Below are 5,704 nucleotides of genomic sequence, written 5' to 3'. Positions count from 1 at the left end.
AATCAATGTGGCCACTACTTCATGCAAGCAACTATTTTCTACCTTGAGAGATGCTCTGTCAGGTGGAACAGTTTTGTGTGCTAACAATGCATCCTATGCCATCAAAGACATTGGTAATGTGGAATTGACTGTATGCTCTAGGGATCCTTATACTCTTGTTGACACCTTGTATGTACCCGAAATCCGCAAGAATCTTATCTTTGTCTCAACTCTTGCCAAAGCTGGTTTGAAGATTCAGCTTTTTTATCATTACGGTTCCATTCACGAAATAGAACTGATTCTGATGCACTTCTCTTGTATATGGTACATTGCGCAATGGCCTATAAAGGCTTGACATGTATGACAGGAGTATTGATCCTCATGTAGATGCCTTGACTGTGTCCAAGCCACAGATTCAGCATGACACTACGATTTGGCATGCTCAATTTGGTCACTTAAATTTTCCATCTCTTCTACGGCTATAGCATCATTGTTGCCTATGCAGCTCCCCCACAAGCATGTGTGCAAGGGATGTATACTGGGAAAGATGCATCGTCAGTCCTTTCTAAAAGATGGCAATGTCCATGCTACTTATCCATTTTGCAGCTAGTGCACAGTGATCTCTCTGTGGTCCTATGTGCGCTCCTCTTTTGATGGACATTTGTACTTCATGACTTTCATTGATGACTACACATGCTTTTGTTGGGTGTATGGTCTTAAAGTCAAGTCGGATGCCTTCTCAGCTTTCTGTCAGTTTCTTCCTCTTGCTAAAAATGCTTGCAATCATAAGTTGCTGACATTACGTATACTGACAGAGGGAGGGAATATTTTTCAAATGAGTTTACTGCTTTCATGTTGTCCCCTGGCATTTCTCATCAGTGTACTACTCCTTATACACCACAGTAGAATGGTGTGGCTGAACGTCGAAATTGGACACTCATGGAAAATGGCCAAATGTATGCTCAAAAGCAAGTATGCCTTCTAGATTTTGACTTAAAGTAGTCATGTGTGCCAATTATGTACTAACCTATTGTCCCATTAAGGCTTTAAAATTTGTGACAGCTTATGAATCTTGGAATGGCAAAATTCTAGTCATTACTCATATGTGTGTATTCAGTTGTCTAGCTTATATGTATGTAACTGCACAGCAAAGATGTAAGCTTGAAGCAAAGGCTTTGAAATGTATCTTTGTGGGGTATAGTAGTGAAAGCAAAGGATATTAGTTGTATGTTCTGTCCAATCAAAATTCGATTGTATCCAGAGATATCGTCTTTGATGAATATGCATCTCAACCCATGCTTTCTTGTGTCGCGAGACTACAGATGCTCTCTAGTGACTACAGATGCTCTCTAGTGACTACTCATGCAAAGTGGATCTATTGGTGTTGGGCATGGGCCCAATTTATATAGTTTTGGGTTGTGATCAGCTATCCACACTTGGCACATTCTCTATGAACCTACAATAAGAATTCTTGAGTTTTATGCATGGTGAAAGTATCATTACATTGTGGGGATCACATACTTCCAAGGTGATGTTGATCAACACCACTAAACTCAAGAGGGAATTGAAGAGAATGGGGTGTGTCTATGTTTTATAGCTTCGTAAAGAGGATGATAAGAATGGGGACAAGAAAGAATCGCATGAGGACATGGCAAAGCTTTTGGAAGAGTTCCAAGATATGTTTCATATGCCAAAGAGTCTTCCGCGCCAAAGAGGGATGTGGATCATGAGATTGTTCTTGAACCGAATGCTAAGCTAGTTAACAAGCCACCTTATAGACTCTTTAGGATAGAGAAGGAGAAAGTGACAACAAATTAAGGAACTCTTGGATGTGGGATGATTTTACCTAGCCAATCTCCTTTTACTTCACCCGTGCACTTGCTTTGGCACACTACAAGCATTCACAAATGACCACTTTATGCATTTGCAACCTTAGTGCTTGCAATTGCCCACACCACAAGTTACCTCTTCATGCATCCATTGCAACTTTGACACTTGCAATTTTGCAATTCTTTGAATGCTTTGTCCTTGAAACTTTAAGTCAATGGTTGTCAACAATGAGCTCTTGCTTGCCGATCTCCTGGCGGCCAAGCCTTCTAACCCCCTTACCCAAATTTAAAATCCAATGGCAAGAGTTTGGGCCATGTCTTCACACCAAGTATCTAATCCTCCACCTTACCGCTTTACCAAAGCACTCACGGCAAGGTGGATTCAAGTCATGCTCCCCCTTGGCCTCTCCCCAATACCAAGGGTACCCTCACACACATTCTTAGTGTCTATGAAAAGAAAAGTAAATACAATGTGTGTGAGATTGGTGTAGATGCTTCAAAGCAAATAAAGTGAAGCCACTTACAACAAGGCACTTTTAATGTTGATGATGAAGAGGCTTCCAAGGTAATCTCCCAATGGTTTATCTTGTTGAAGAGTCCTCCTTATTGCTTGAAGTAGATGGATTTAATTGACAAGTAGAGCTTAATATCAAGCATGAAATACACCAACTCTTATCTAAGCACTTGATTCTTTGGAAGAGTAATACAATCACTATTATTCAAATTGCCTGTCTCGTGCAGTCAAACGCAAGCTGCCAAGGGCTTAAAATGGCTACGAACAAAAGAGTAGATCAACGCAGAACTACGGCAATGCATCAGCAGCAGGGGTTTTAAAAAATGAAATTTAAAAAAAATGTTTGGAGATTTTTAAAAAAATTGTTGACAGATTAGCTCCTTTACAAATTAGGAGAAAATTAGAAGAATTGCAAGCAATCACCAGTATGGTATTGGGTAATCCCAACACTGAGCATAATATTTGGTAATCCCAAATATATATTAGGTTATTAACATTGAGTGCAATATTGGGATTGGGTAATAATTACCCAATGTTTTTTTGGAGTGAGACCTCCTAATTCCAATAGCTTCAAATGGACGAAACAATGGAGTCTAGCCCTACGCTAGTCTGCGTGTGAGCAGCACCAAATATGTTCAAGGCAAGAGCTTATTAGCTTTTATCGAAATAAGTGTCGTTTGATCTTGCGTTCGAGTTGAAACAAGTGTCGTTTTGGTCTTTACCTTAGAGTCAAAGTGTAACTTCCTGATGTGGGTACACTAGCTGCCTATCGTTGTTAGATCTATACACATTGTATTCTTAATGTATACAGCTTTCGTCTCTATAGTTTTTGAACACACCATCAAAGCTCATATCAACTAGAGCATGGGGGTGGAGATCAAAATCCATCTATTTAAATAATATTTTGGAGAAATAATTTAGTATTATTATCCATCTCTATTCATTTTCAAGATGTGCTAAGTTTTGCCTACGGAAGATTTTGTGTTTTGTGTTTGAACACAATCGCAAATTTCTTATAGATTTGGCATAGCAATGGTAACACGTGCTTGGGTACGTTGTGAGATGTGTGTGTGTGTGTGTGTGTGTGTGTGTGTTTTAAGAATGGTTTAAAAGAACCCGAGGTGCATATATTATGTTAGAGACGTAGAGCATTGAGATGGTTTAGGATAGTAGGAGGTAAGGATATTGACATGCTTTTTGAGGTTTTGTAATAAAAGAAGAGTAGATAAGACTTGATTCAACAAGGCAAAGGCAGTATATGCATTTGTGTGGTTTGGGATGTGGTTTGGAGACATCAAATTTGCTTTTGGAGGAAAATTGATTTTTTTGTCCCAATTACATCTAGGAATAGTTTAACACTAGATTTATGTTTTATGGCTTAGGAACAGTGGCATACGGACGTCATGGCATGGGAATGGTGGCATATGGATCCTCTCTTTTTTTAGGGGGCGGGGGAGGGGACACTAAAAAGTAATATGGTCAAAAATGTTTAAGTATATGTTGGAGAGGCAATTCGAGAATGAAATGGCTGGAAGGTGTGTTGGATTATCGCATATCATGGAAAATCCAAGCACCATTACACATGCTAGAGTGGCACCTTGTCATAGTCATCTCCCCTTGCCATTATTTTTAGGGGGCAACACACCAGGAGATGGAGGTCCGTGGAGGGTTTGTTGTAGTGTCCAAGGGGAGGTGGTGGTCATGCTCGTGGTAGTACCTCACATATCTATCCTCCTCATGGCCTAGGTTGTGCTTGGACTTGTGGCAACAGTGTCGTGTGACGTCTCGCATGGTATTAGAGCTTGGGCTTGTAGTCCTAAACAGCCCTCGCTCTCCTGTCTTCGGGTGGCTCAAATGGAGCTCGAATGGAGGAGGGTGTTGGAGAAATTCGAGTATGAAATGGCTAGGTGTGTTGGATATCCTGTATGTGAAAGGCCAAGAGCCATATATAGGCTAGAGTGGCACCTTGTCATTGTCATCTCCCCTCACCAGTATTTTTAGGGGGAAAAGCACACTAGGAGATGGGTGACCCCATCGATGGAGGGTTTGCTATAGTGCCCAAGGGGGAATGGAGGGTTGGTCGTGGTGATGATGGAAAATCATATGCGATGATGAACATGCAATTGCAAACTGCTAAGGATTGATTGAATTTGTATATCATCTCCATAATCAAAAACCACTAGCGTAGACATATTAGTGACCATAATACAAGCAAAAACTTTCATAGGAAAACTAAAAACTTAGTGCCACATGCATGGGATGAACAAAATTAGTTTTTATGAGGATTTTATTGAGGCTTGGAGTTTGAGAAAGTTTGATATAAGTAATCCTTATGTTCAACCCGGAAGAAAGAAGAATCTTGTGTATGGCACCAATCAATGCCGAGTTCCCCATCAACAACACCATTTATGTGTTTATAGTTCATCAATGAAGGTTGATCACTCAATCTCCCAACAGCAGTTACAAGAGCTCCAGGAAGAGGCCAACAAGTGTTCTGCAATTGGCAAATCCAATGTCTTGGCCAAGGCATGCTAAGTTTTTCTCCACAACTCCATGGTGGTAGTGCAATACGCTATTAGTGGCATTACAATACTCACAAGGTCTCATTAGAGACAATCAAAGAGGATAATGGCCTCTTTTCTCACACATGGAGATCAATTTGCCACTTGATATTACTGAAGAAGACAAGGCAAAGTGTATAGTGAGCATTGTGGAGAAGACAAGGCAAAGTTTATAGTAAGCATTGTGGAGAAGATATGTGATATATTTTGTAAGGCAAGAGCATGATTAGTATCTCATAACACGTGACTACATTTGAAAGTCATGGGAACCTTGAGGAGGTGAAACAAAGGTATAGATTTTGCGAGGCACTCCATGGTCTAAAACAAGCCTCATGAGTACTTTCTATATATATATATATATTATATTACGAAGCCTCATGAGTACTTTTTATAAGTGGTGGCTCTTTAAGAAGCCCTTCATATGCAAATATGTGATGTATTTTGTAAGGCAAGTACACAATTAACATCTGGTAACATGTGACCATAAGACAACCTTACATGGCAGATGCTTAGATCTTGGGCTTCAACACCTCCACTTAGCAAAAATCAACTACTACTTTCATCTCACAGCAAAGGTATCAAAGTATTTATGTTATGGCTAAATGTATCGCCACGTGATAACCCAATATACAATGACTTAAATTTCATATGAAAAACTATAGACAAAGTGAATGAAACTTTATAAATATAGCTTGTAGATCATATATCCGACTTCTTATGTAAATTCTCCAACAAGCCCATAGAGAATCACTAAAAGAAAATGATGGGAGATTTAAAATGTATTGAAGATACACTCACTTTACATGCAAGCTAATTATGTT

Source organism: Cibotium barometz, chromosome 31, assembly GCF_041138505.1.
Source record: "Cibotium barometz isolate CiBa-2024 chromosome 31, ASM4113850v1, whole genome shotgun sequence".
Lineage (NCBI taxonomy): Eukaryota > Viridiplantae > Streptophyta > Polypodiopsida > Cyatheales > Cibotiaceae > Cibotium > Cibotium barometz.
Note: the sequence above shows the minus strand (reverse complement) of the source record.